We start from the raw sequence: 14,135 nt of genomic DNA, 5'->3' as shown, positions 1-14,135 counted from the left end.
AGCACGCCTTTGGCCGTCTGCCATCGGCGTGGCTGAGGTTTGGGGCAGTGGATATACCCGCAGCTAGTGGCTGGTGTAGAGTCGGAGGAGTGGCGCCGTTTGCCATAACCGCTGTTCCACTCCTCCCGGTTGGCTTCTGGGGTATAGTCACGGTTGGTGACACTGGACGTGCTTCCAGTTTCCACTGCGCCAAGGGGGTGGGGTTGTTTTGTTTGTACTTTTTTTTTTTTTCTCTCTGTTTTTCCCCCCAGTTTCCGCCCTCAGGGTTTGACTGTGGTGTCCTCTGGGGGGGAAGGGCTGTGGGTCCATCTAGCCATAGACGGCCGGGGCTGGGTCCGTTGGTCATGAGGGGAGGCGTCTCCTGGGGTTGACAAGTGGTCCTCTGGGAGGTGCTGGGAGTCCCCGTGGGTGACGTTGGATCCCAGAGGGACCTCGGCTGTGGTTATTACTCCTGGAGCTGGCGGGAAGTCCTCTGGGGGTGTTGTCCCTACATGTCGTTTGGGGGGGGGTGTTTTAAGCACTTTTATTTGTAAGCTTAAGTTTGGGGTTTTTCTTTTCTCCTCTTCCTGGGGTTTGGTGGGGCGGTCCCCTGGGGAGGGGGGGTGGTTTGGGTTGTTTGTGTTTGTCTTTAGTGTTTATGACCTAATGACCGCACATGGTTGGATAAAGGCTGACCGCACAGGTTTAAGAACTCCTGGCCACACCTGTGCTAAGTGACTGACTGAAACAAAGGCAGGATGCAGCCAGAGGAGAGGACATCAACCATTCTGTTGGAAGACGATGCAGATGCGGTTTCCAGCCATGGTCCCTGGAGGGGGGTGTTTCTCTTGGGCCAGGTTTGTGTGGTCGCCGGGAGGCTTCCCCGTGAGGGTGGGGGTACTGTTGTATGGCTGGGGGGGCCTGGCTGCCTTTTTGTTCTGTCTTTTGTTTTTCCTTCCAGGTGGCTTGCATTTGGGACGAGTGGCTGTGTTGCTGAGGTTATCAGGACCTCACCCTGATCACCTGCGGCTCGTCAGGACTCACAGCTGAGGTGCATCTATATGGATTGGAACATGGTGGCATTTAAGACTGGAGTATACAGTGTGTATTTGCCAGAGACTCGACCTTGTGACCAGACGGGTGAGATCGTCGTCTCGGGAGCCATCTCATCATCAGTGGATGCAGAGAACGTCCAGGGTTTGATGCACGGTCTGTGAAAGAGGAGGGGGTGAGGTCTCACGCTCGTCAGCACACTTCCTGAGGTACGTTAGATTTTGTGACTAACATTATACAGTCAGTAAATGTGGTGTCCCTCACACCTTTTTATATTGAGCTGTATGTTAGTCATGTATCGGCTTCCACTGCAGTGGAGTTTTGTGAACTGGATGTTCCATGCCTGCAGGTTGGGAAGCTGATTAGTAATCAAGCCAGGAAGTGTTTGCTGTTTGTACACCTTTAAGTGTTCTCTCTGTGTGTAGAGTGTGGACTCACATAATGGTTCCTTCTTTCACAGACTCGGTTGTTGTGGCCACCTGGGGGGTGTCGGCGGGGTCCTTGGGTCCAAACAGCTTCTGGCTCCGGACCGTTAGCGCTGCTGGGAGCGCACCACACCAGACCGCACTTTATTTTGTTATTTTTTGTATCACTGTTATGTATTAAATTCAGTTAGCCTTTGTACCGTGCTCTGCTTATTTCATACTGGGTCCTTCAAACGCTGGTCGGTTCTCCGAGCTGCGTCCGACACATAACACTCTGCAAAGGATAGAAAAGGTGAGGTAAGTCAGCAGCTACAACCAATATCCTTCAAAAGGCACACACTATCAGCAACACATTCAGGTCTGTATTTAAGCTTTATGTAATGAGCAGCTTCTCACAACAGGTGGAGGATTACCACTCCGCACGCCACGGCAGTGAGAAGCGAGCTGCACAATTCTCATCACAATTCAAATCTACTGCGTAACAAAATACCAAGTTAGTATCAACAATTAGTCAAACAATTAATCACCTCAGATGTGTGCTGACAGCATGTGTCCCTCACCCTTCTTCCTTCACAGGCACGATGTGTCAAACCCAGGCGCGGTCCTCAGCGTCTCACAAACGAACATCACAAGGTCGAGTTCCCGGCAATTCTGCTTGAATCACACATAGCTTAAATGCAGAACGCCATCTCATTATCTGCTTCAGCTGAAAGTCTTTAAGGTTGCGCTTGAGCACCATCCACAGGTGCTGCACATAATGCTGATGAGGGTGAAGGACTCTTCAGCCAGCACCTTCTCCACAGACAAATCAGTTTTCATACCACCTGGAGAGCAAAGAAAAGAAAAGAACACCAAAATGTCCAGCCACACCCCCCCAACACACAACAGTACCCCCCCCCTTTAACGGGAAGCCTCCCGGCGACCGAACAGACCAGGTCCGAGAACAGCACCTCCCTCCGGGGTCCTCGTCAGGAAGCAAACAGCATAACGCTCCCAAGGTCCACCACAGACAGCAGGACAGGGCACTGCAGCTGGAAGGCCGGCTGGCATCAACAAAAACCCCAAAACAGTCCCTAGTACAATCCAACATACAAGAAAAAACACAAAACCCACCCAAAACCTCCCCAGGGGACCGTCCCATCCAACCCCGGGAAGAAAAAGAAAAACTCCAAATGCAAAAACCCAACACAGCCCCACAAACACAATACAAACATAAATGCATAAAAGAAAAATAACAAACAACCCCCCCAGAATGACTTGCAGAGCCCAACACCCCCCAGAAGGCCTTTACCGCCGGTTCCAGGAGGAATAGCCAGAACCGGAATCCCACAAAGTCCCCAGGTACACGTGGAGCAAACGGCGCCCCCCAGAGGACCGTACCATCAAACCCCAGGAGGCACCCTCCCCACAACCCCGGAACCCCAGACCCGGCCACACTTGGCTAGTCGGCCCCACAAACCAATTCCCCCCCAGAGGACCGTCCCATCAACCCTGGAGGTGGAACCCGGAAGGAAACAAAACAAAATCAAAGTCCAACCCCCGGAGGACTACCCTAAACAACCCCGGGGGCAAATAAAACAACCGTTAAACCCTGTTACCTTCCCCGGCACCCCGAAAGACCCCAGGTCCCTCCCAGAGCCCCTCGGCGGCTCAATTTTGGCGAACAGCACAAAACATCAAGCTGGGGAAGGGAACAGGAAAAACTAACCCAGCCCCAACCCCTAGGCGCAGCGGAAAACCGGAAATACGTCCGGTGCCCCAACTCGACCATACCCCCCAGCCTCTCGGGAGGGGTGAAATGGCGAACGGCAACAGATCGGCCCACCCCTCCGACTGAGGTATGTTCCCGCTGCACCACACCCTGGCAACACCAATGATGAACGGTACAAAGGCCCACCGAGGCTGGAGTGGAACCGGGCCCTAACCAAACCAAGAAAAATGCCCCTAAACACCCCCCCCTAGGTGCAGAGGTCTTCTGAGAACGCTCAGCGTGACCAACCTGCACCACCCCACAACCCACAAGACGAACGGTCTTGGGGCAAGTGAGGTTGGGGTTAGGGAAGGAGGGAAATAAAAACAACAAAACAAAACGACCCCAGACCCAAACAGAAAATACCTAAATACACATAAAAAAAAACAACGATCAAGTGAGTCCAGACGGGCCTCTAACCGCCTATCATTCACTCCACAAGACACGCCTCTGACTCCCCAAACAAATTATAACCCCTATTCAAAGAAACAAAACATTAGCCCATACAAGTTTTTTTTTTTTTTTTGTGTGTGTATTATTTCGCCTGTCCCAGAACACCTGGAGATACGTCACCATTATTTTTCTTGACGCTTATATGTCGGGGCAATACAGCGGTCTCGGCTTGTCCGAGCTGCATGGGCTCGTCTGCAAGACGAGCCAGAGGTCCCGTCGGAGGAGCCTCAGATCTGTGTCGGGGAAAGCCCCGAGACAAAAAAACCCGTTCTGATGGCCGCCCTCTTTCGCGTCCACGCTCCTTCATCCGATCATCTAGACGAATCACCAACGATATTAGCTCATCTAAATCGTTTGGCTCGTCACGGACTGCCAGCTCGTCTTTTAATGACTCATTTAACCCATCTACAAACACTCCTCGTAAAGCTGCGGCGTTCCAACCTGACTGAGCAGAAAAAATCCGGAAGTCCACGGAATACTCCGCCGCACTCCGCCTCCCCTGCCTGAGATTCAGCAACTGTTGGGCAACGGTATTCGTTTTCACCGGATGGTCAAAAACCAGTCGGAACTCCCGGGAGAAATCCTTAAAGGACCCTAACAATGACGAATTGTTACTCCACAACACTGTGACCCAAGCTAAGGCGTCACCTCGGAGCAAATTTGTCACATATGAAACACGGCTCCCATCAGAAGAGAAGGAAGCCGGTCGCTGAGCAAAAACCAGAGAACATTGCATCAAAAACGAAGCACAAGCTTCAACGTCTCCCGCATAAGGCTCCGGATGACAAATAATCGGTTCGGACGCCAAATCTCTGGGTGACGGAGTTATCTGCACCGGTATCGATGGTGCCGCAGCTGGAGCAGCAGGAAATGGAACGGCTTGCGCTGCAAGCTCCGTAACACGGGCGTCTGTTTGTTTAATTTGGTTTGCGAGATGCTGTAATTGCTCCCATATTTTCTCCAAGTGTTCTTGTACTCTTTCGGCGAAAGGAACCGCCTCTGCCGCTGGGTCCATTATGGAATGGCCGGGAACTACTGTTATGTGTCGACGCGGGTTGAGGAGCGGACCTGCGTCTGACGGAACCCAGCGCTAAAATAACCAGAAAGCGGTTCCAATAACAAAACAATTTATTTTTTCCACCCTCTGGTGCATAACAAAGTGTATGAACAAAAGATGCGTCAGTCTGGTGGAGTGAAGGCTGGCACGCTCTCCAGCGCCTAAAAGGAACGAAGCCCGGCGCTTCTGGACTCACTTTACCGCCAAACACCCCCCAGGTGGACACGACAAACCGACTCTCTGCGAAGGATAGAAAAGGTGAGGTAAGTCAGCAGCTACAACCAATATCCTTCAAAAGGCACACACTATCAGCAACACATTCAGGTCTGTATTTAAGCTTTATGTAAATGAGCAGCTTCTCACAACAGGTGGAGGATTACCACTCCGCACGCCACGGCAGTGAGAAGCAAGCTGCACAATTCTCATCACAATTCAAATCTACTGCGTAACAAAATACCAAGTTACTATCAACAATTAGTCAAACAATTAATCACCTCAGATGTGTGCTGACAGCATGTGTCCCTCACCCTTCTTCCTTCACAGGCACGATGTGTCAAACCCAGGCGCGGTCCTCAGCGTCTCACAAACGAACATCACAAGGTCGAGTTCCCGGCAATTCTGCTTGAATCACACATGGCTTAAATGCAGAACGCCATCTCATTATCTGCTTCAGCTGAAAGTCTTTAAGGTTGCACTTGAGCACCATCCACAGGTGCTGCACATAACGCTGATGAGGGTGAAGGACTCTTCAGCCAGCACCTTCTCCACAGACAAATCAGTTTTCATACCACCTGGAGAGCAAAGAAAAGAAAAGAACACCAAAATGTCCAGCCACACACCCCCAACACACAACAGACATGCAGCTGTGCCCAGTTCATTATGGGCATTCACGACACAAGAAATGCATTTGAGACCCTCTGATCAGGCTCCACACAGACAACAGCATTAAACTCTTTGTATATTGTGCCTAAAACTCTCATGAATATATTCTGTGGGTTTATAGACATTGTTATTGTGTTTGTTTTATGTAAAAATGCCAGAAGAAGCCCAGGTTGCTTCTCAAAGCCGAAAAGTCTGTTCAATTGTGATTCAGGCCGTGTGATATAACCAGCGTCAAAATGCATAGAACACTGCCATCTACTGGTGACCGATTATATCACAGTGTTGATTGCCGCAAGATTTTAAAATGCAGGTTTCCAAAACCTGAGCGACACACATGTGGAGATAAAAAAAAAAGGTTTAGTTGTACAGTGTGTGGTGTCAGCCACACGGTAAAAATAACACACACAAACAGATTTCACACACGAACATTCCAGGTCAGACACCCCGTTTTCTGATTGCCTGCATGTCACATTAGCTCCTCACGTCCTTCTGAGCAGATCAGAGCACTCTTCCAAACTACACACAGCAGGAATATCTGATAAGATTATATTTAGCATCATCACGATTGTCGGGGCGTCCTTAAGATTGTCAGAAGGGGAAGATTGGGTCTGATATCGCTCTAATTATCTTGATGACATGACGCCTCACAGAGCGACTGATTGATCTATTATAACACCGCACCAAGCCGCTAACCGATCGGATGTTATGACGCCTCACGGAGCGACTGATTAATGCGTTATAAAACCGCACCAAACATGTTTTCACTATTATTTGATTTCTTTGTGCGACTGACATCGTTATTTAAGCATTCAAAAGGCGATTCCTATTGCCACACAACTGCAGCAACCACACACAAAGTTTTTTGACAGTTCTTGTTATTCAAAGAAACCTTGTTTCCCTAACCAGATAGAGTTGTGATGTTATCATGCGTGCACTTAGGCGCTGTCTAGCAGGATCTTGAAAACGTTTCTTTTTTTTATACAAATGAGAACAAATGACATATTTTCCAAAAGCACATTTATTTGTACTGACATGTTACATTGATTCACTTGTGTTGGTTTTTACCTAGAATGAATGAATCAACCAATCAGTATGTGCGGAGGCTTAGTTACCCATAATCCCCTTTGGGCATCTGTGTGTTAATGTTCAAATCTTCAGAATTAGTGCATTATTTTAAAATTAACAGATACATGTTATATATCACTTTGTACATTTTAAGAGTTTACATTAATGTAGTTATTCTGTCTGGAACAATTTTATTTTTAAAGCAAAATCATAATTGAAACCTGCTTTCCATTTCAGGACCTCTGCCTCATCGTGGGACCACTGTATCCTGTCAGGGCAAATGACGCTTTCCTACAGCAGGGGACAGAGTGTAGACAAGTGCTAGCTCATTGGCTGTTTGGGTCTGTGATTGCCATTGGTTCTATTAGAAGCTTTGGCGGGGTTTAAACTCAAAATCAGCTTCTTAGTAGCTAAGAGCGTATTTGAGGCAAAATTGAAAGTTATCGTTATCTGTAGCTTCAGATAAGTTTTTAGGCAGTTTATCGGTTTAGTGTTAAAAAAGATAACTTTTCAGTTAGCTGATTACCAGTTTTCAAAGCTAACTTTTTGGTTAGCTGTGCCCACCACTGACAAAGAATAATTGTGGGAATACCGGTCTTTCTAAATGGCAGAAACTGGTGTCTTCTGTGACAAAAAAGCTGCTGAAAGACAAAATTATATAATAAACTATTTTGTGTTTTAAAAGTAATAAAAATGTGTTATAAAAGTGTGAATGGATTTTGCGAAAAGATTTATTTTGTGTGTGGTGATGGGGTTTCCATTTTTTTCTACTTGCCAACATTTTTGGGGGGGACATGGGGTTTATAAGTGGCACAATCGTCATACTTCTTGTAACAGCAACCTGCGGTGTGCCCTGCCTTCACAATATAAATGTACAACAACATCTGTATTTGTTGCCTATAAAGGATGGATATTTTGTTGGGAATAGAGCCATTGATGTGCACAGCATTCTGCGTAAGTTGCTCAGTTTTTATTATGAGGAGCAAATGTGCTTGCAAATAATCATTATGCACAGGTGTAATTGCCAGTTTACTATTACCTGCTTAATGAGAATGTACCTTATCTTCCTTCAGCCACTTTTCGAGAAGCTGCTTGCGTCCCTGCTGGAGAACAGGCCTGCACAATTCCAGAGACTCAAACTTATTGAGCTGCCCCTGGTCCAATAAAATACCAAAGTACTGAAGCAGGGGAGAAGTCTGTCCTGGCTGGGCTGGAACACTCTGGAACCGGCGGATGGTGTCTGGGGTTCTGAGGATACCCTGCAAGAGAAAAATGAATGGACAAAGTAAGTAATTTCTGAGCAGGAAAGAAGAACAGTGTGGAAAAAATACTGTATATTTACCTCTAATCTCTACCTAACGAAGTCACTGAGATACAGAGCAAAAATGTAAAAAAATTTTTTTAAAAAGAGCAGTTAAAATTTTGGAGTTCACATGGGTGCCACCAGCAGTACCTTGGGTGCATTGGCAGCCACCTTGGCAGCTTCTGAGTAATTTCCTGCTGCAAAGAGGGTGTTGAACTTGCGAGCAAAGAGCTCCTCGGCACCAGCGAGGTTATTGCGAACAGCCATGCGCAGAGCCAAGTCAGGGTTCTGGAGTACGTTGGTGATGTAAGGAATGATGTTTTCCTCCTCCACGCAAACTGACAACACCTGGAAAAGCACATCTGCAATTAGGGGTGGAATGGATCACGGTTTTTGGCACAGATTGGATCTTTTTTTTTTTTTGATAAGCAAACAAAACAAAAAGATCAAAATATCACTTTACTTTCCATTTGAAAAAATATACAATGAGAACAAGGAACTTTTGCCATAGCCCTAAATGAAAAACAAGGTGTTAATATTTAGTAATTTTTAAAATAATTGTTAAATATTGTTTTTAAATCGTTTTGATTTCAGTGCACTATGGATTTTTTTAAATTGTAAAACCATTCTGAAATGCATAATTTGAAATTGCAATACAAACAGTACCAGTGAATAACAAATAGCCTTTGCCAAAATCATTAAAAAATTAAGAAAAAAATTAAGAAAAAAGTAGAGCTGAGTTTACAACTTCAAATTTTTTTTTTTTTTGAAAACATGAGGATGTCTACATTGCTTGATGAGAGAGAACTATTTATAGAGCACATGAGATAATGAGATAAGAACATTACTCCTCCCAAACAGGCATTCAACTTGGTAAAAGTCCAACTCTCTGACCTCAGTGGACTGTCACTCCGGTATTTTTGCATCTCAACAAAATCGGGACCACCCTCACTCGGCTTAGTAGGCTTAGGACCAATATGGGGAACACTGCCCTGATATTTCAGTGCAATTCCTTCTGTGCTTGGCCCCTGACGTGCATCAAGGGGACAGCAAAATGCCAGTGTATATAATAGTCTATTTACAACAGAATCCATCTGTTTTTAGCAAGCTCTGTTCCACAGGGATTAAAGCAAAAAACGTCTGACTGAAAATTGAAATTTTTTTCACACCCAAATTATAAACTGCCCTGCTACTTTTTTATAGAAACACTTGTGCATTAACATCCCAGTGGGCCTTTGTTGGCAGGGGGTCTGAAAAGTTTTTGATGACGATTTTCTCACTAAAACTGATATCACAACCAACATATTTGTTTGATAAGATTACTAATCACATGAACCGTAATCATTTTCATATTTTTGGCTTCCCTCATCCTAACTGATCTGATTTTAAAGCGAGAACCCCAAACAGACCCAGTAAGGAGTGAGTTTAGACATTACATTAAAAAAGATATTGTTTCACATCCAACTTTAGTTATGTAGAAAAGTTAAATCAAGTAATTTTTATACTGCTCATCAATTAAACTTAGTCCAGAACTATAGTAAATAATTTTTCTAAACTTAAATTAAAGGAAGACCAACAATGGAGCTGAAAGATTTTCTTCAGATTACGCGACAGAAGACCCGCTCTTTTCAAACGGAGTGGGGCACACTAAAAGTCTGGCTGTGTGGACGTCCAGCAAGAAACCCCTTTTCTGCTTTTCCTGCCTTCTTTTCTCAGCTTGTGACAATGTCTGGACTCAGATGGGATATTGTGACTGGAAGAATTTACCAAGACGTCTCATCACAGACTAGCAGTCGACCACTCACATTCAAAGACAGAAAATGCTGAAAACATACAGTCAGAACAGGACTGATCAAGGATGACTTTCTTCCTTGACAGTGATCTCCACTGAGACAGAGAGACTTTAAAACTGAAGGAAGCTAAAGAAGACTTCTACAAACAAGTCATCAAGGCTTTTGTTCAGAAGGAGCAGTACATGGACTTCATTTACAAGTAAAGGTAAGACCATAATAATGTTTTTTTTATTAAATGTGCTTTTTTGTGTGCTACAGTTTGTACGTGTAAAGAATGCTGATATGAGATTTTAAACATAAGCCGTTAACTGCTGCCAATCAAACAATGAATAAGCTACTCTGTGGGGTTTATGTTTGGAAATCTGATTGTGATGAAGTCAGTGCCTCACCAGCCATCAACCTCACTGGATGTCACTGGTAGTATGAAAAATGTTTTCAAAAGTGGACCTTTAATCAAGGGTTGCTGTGGTGGGCAGAGATGGTGGCAGAAGACATTAAAAGCACTACACACTTCACTCATGGTACCAACATGACATGTCACTCATGGTAACAGCAACTAAACCAACTATAAAAACAAAGCAATAACTAACAACACTGCAATAACATTTAAAACCTCAAAACCCTGAACTCCCATGGTGCATTGCAGCAGAATGTCCATTGTTGACTGGTTAACTAAAATTGTTAATTTCTCAAAACACTTTTGTCCTATCAACTTTCTGTTTTCGCAGCATTCATCCTTGACTCAAAATACATAAGCATACCTAATGGCAAATGTCAACTCTCCCTGGTTTTTGCGTGACTGAAGCCATACACACACACAGGTCACTTGGCTATTATAATATAGATGTGGGAATGGATCGATTGTTTGCCATCCAGGACCCAGGGCAGTTCTGAGGTGTTGTGGACTAGGCGAAACACAGCATCAGTGCATGCTCCCAGACCTGACCTGTTCACAAGAGGGCACAGGTGCAAATTCTCTGCTCACACTTTGATTTCACTGCAACTTTGCATCAAAATGCAGTTATTAGCCTTATGGATTACGCCTCATCTACAATCTGTTTTCTCCATCCATCCATCCATCCATTTTCTTCCGCTTCATCCGAGGTCGGGTCATGGGGGCAGCAGCTCAAGCAAAGCCGCCCAGACCTCTCCACACACACCTCCCCCAGCTCCTCCAGGGGAACCCCGAGGTGTTCCCAAGCCAGCCGAGAGACGTAGTCCCTCCAGCGTGTCCTGGGTCTTCCCCGGAGCCTCCTCCCGATGGGACGTGCACAGAACACCTCTCCAGCGAGGCGTCCAGGGGGCATCTGAAAAAGTTGCCTGAGCCACCTTAGCTGGCTCCTTTTGACGTGGAGGAGCAGCGACCAATCTGTTTTATCACCATCTGCAATTATTCTCTATTACAGCACACATTTGGTAAACAGCATGTGTTGTATATCTACAAGGTATAAAATGAGTGTCTGGCCAAAATTTTTAAAAAGACTCAACACTTCAGACATTTATAACACCGGATGTGGGCAGTACTCAAATTTCTTTGTAATGCTATTATTTTGCTTCACGTTATCAGGAACTGAGATATATTAGAGTTGTGAATGGAAACAAAGTAATGTCATGTGTTCATGCATTTTATTACTCAGTGCTTCTGCAAAACAATTATTACAGTAAGTGTACATGTGATACAAGTAGCAACTTGGATGCATGTTTTTACTCAGAGCTAGATTTTGTCTTGGAATCGAGTTGCCCGTGTCCATTCCTGTCGGTGATTCTGAAGCATGTAGGTAGAAACAAAAACATGGAAAACGTGATACCCATCTGAACTGTGTATGAATACAAAGTAAAAAAATGTTTTGTGACACCTGGATAGAAAGATAAGTTCAAAATGAGTTGTATTTTTGTATGTGCATGCCCAAAAAAACTGTTTTATATACAGCAGCGATAAAAAGCCAAGAATAGCAGCAACATTAACTTTGGCAGCGTCACTGACAAACATCATTTATCCTGCTGTGGATTTAACTTGATGTTCAACAGTCAAGATGCTGCTACAGAATGAAACATCCAGAGATTTCCACAGTCAAGGTCACTTGTCACCCACCCAGTACTCACAATATACAGACGTACTGACACAAGGGCTGTGAAATGAAAATTATCAAATCCGAGGAAAAATTTGCGAGGGTCTGGGGAGCGCAGCCAAATAAATTCTGTATCTAATGATACATTTTCAGCATCTCCTGGAAGAAAAAAATCTCAAAAGAAGTGCATATTTAAATGACCATAGATTCAATCTTTCAATTGAACTGTCAATGATAATGTTGAAATAACAGAATATGACATGGAAGTAGGACCTGGAATGATTTTCCTTTTAATTCTAAACCAAATTATTCAGTAACTCAGAATAATTAAACGACATGAGAGAAAAGACAGTTAAAGCATTTCATAAACCACAACTAAAGCTTGCAGAATATTTTGAAAATCATGGAACAATATCAACATAGTAAAAAAGTCACTTACATTCTTGTTTGATAGCCAGTAAAAACAATTCTAGACTAAAAATATACAACTATTTACAACTGAATGTTTTAGGATATTTATTTTCTTTTCTTCGTCAGCATTTTCTTCAGTTTTGCTGACATCTTTCCTGCTAATTTTTAGTATGACTTTTTCTTGCTCTTTTTGATTCTCTTTCGAGCATCTCTTTCGCTTTCTTTTTTGACTGTAACTTTACACTTGCTCTCACACCCCTCTCTTGTCCTCTCTCCTGTTTCTTCTTTGCCTTCCCTACTCGCTGTTTTTCCATGCTGCATGATTCTGTATTTTACTGTCTGAATAGCACTCAATGTGCTGACATGCATACTTGGTGCCCTAGAATCTAACATTACCCATTAAACTGAATGCAGCTTCCACCTTGGGACCATGAAAGCAGCTGAGTACTGCCTTCACCATCTTGAGGAGGAGGTTGTACTTTCCTGTAACATCAACAGCTGCCCACCAATCATCAACTCTACTGGATGGTGTACAACCCCTGGCAAAAATTATTTTATTTATATTATTAGCTATGACATGCAGGTTTGGGCCTATCTCACAGACAATCATCTGCCTGCATATACAACCCCTGGCAATAATTATGGAATCACTGGCCTCGGAGGATGGTCATTCAGTTGTTTAATTTTGTAGAAAAAAAGCAGATCACAGACATGACACAAAACTAAAGTCATTTCAAATGGCAATTTTCTGGCTTTAAGAAACACTATAAGAAATCAGGAAAAAAAAATTGTGGCAGCCAGTAACGGTTACTTTTTTAGACCAAGCAGAGGGAAAAAATATGGCATCACTCAATTCTGAGGAAAAAATTATGGAATCATGAAAACAAAAGAACGCTCCAACACATCACTAGTATTTTGTTGCACCACCTCTGGCTTTTATAACAGCTTGCAGTCTCTGAGGCATGGACTTAATGAGTGACAAACAGTACTCTTCATCAATCTGGCTCCAACTTTCTCTGATTGCTGTTGCCAGATCAGCTTTGCAGGTTGGAGCCTTGTCATGGACCATTTTCAACTTCCACCAAAGATTTTCAACTGGATTAAGATCTGGACTATTTGCAGGCCATGACATTGACCCTATATGTCTTTTTGCAAGGAATGTTTTCACAGTTTTTGCTCTATGGCAAGATGCATTATCATCTTGAAAAATGATTTCATCATCCCCAAACATGCTTTCAATTGATGGGATAAAAAAAGTGTCCAAAATATCAACATAAACTTGTGCATTTATTGATGATGTAATGACAGCCATCTCCCCAGTGCCTTTACCTGACATGCAGCCCCATATCAACAATGACTGTGGAAATTTACATGTTCTCTTCAGGTAGTCATCTTTATAAATCTCATTGGAACGGCACCAAACAAAAGTTCCAGCATCATCACCTTGCCCAATGCAGATTCAAGATTCATCACTGAATATGACTTTCATCCAGTCATCCACAGTCCACGATTGCTTTTCCTTAGCCCATTGTAACCTTGTTTTTTTCTGTTTAGGTGTTAATGATGGCTTTCGTTTAGCTTTTCTGTATGTAAATCCCATTTCCTTTAGGCGGTTTCTTACAGTTCGGTCACAGACGTTTACTCCAGTTTCCTCCCATTCGTTCCTCATTTGTTTTGTTGTGCATTTTTCGATTTTTGAGACATATTGCTTTAAGTTTTCTGTCTTGACGCTTTGATGTCTTCCTTGGTCTACCAGTATGTTTGCCTTTAACAACCTTCCCATGTTGTTTGTATTTGGTCCAGAGTTTAGACACAACTGACTGTGAACAACCAACATCTTTTGCAACATTGCATCATGATTTACCCTCTTTTAAGAGTTTGATAATCCTCTCCTT

At 43.9% G+C, this 14,135-nt stretch overlaps 1 long non-coding RNA gene and 1 pseudogene across 1 annotated transcript; one reads left to right on the top strand and one right to left on the bottom strand.

The window, feature by feature from the left end:
• The window catches only part of LOC117508938, a 117,082-nt pseudogene that overhangs the window by 43,749 nt on the left and 59,198 nt on the right, over positions 1 to 14,135 (bottom strand).
• On the top strand, positions 9,205 to 13,742 carry LOC117508319. Its single transcript, XR_004560051.1, has 3 exons — positions 9,205 to 9,965; positions 10,237 to 10,241; positions 13,705 to 13,742. It is a non-coding gene; the product is annotated as an uncharacterized LOC117508319 (long non-coding RNA).

Source organism: Thalassophryne amazonica, chromosome 4 (genome assembly GCF_902500255.1).
Source record: "Thalassophryne amazonica chromosome 4, fThaAma1.1, whole genome shotgun sequence".
Classification (NCBI taxonomy): Eukaryota; Metazoa; Chordata; class Actinopteri; order Batrachoidiformes; family Batrachoididae; genus Thalassophryne; species Thalassophryne amazonica.
The sequence above is the reverse complement of the archived record's forward strand: the minus strand, read 5'-3'. Positions and strand labels throughout refer to the sequence as shown.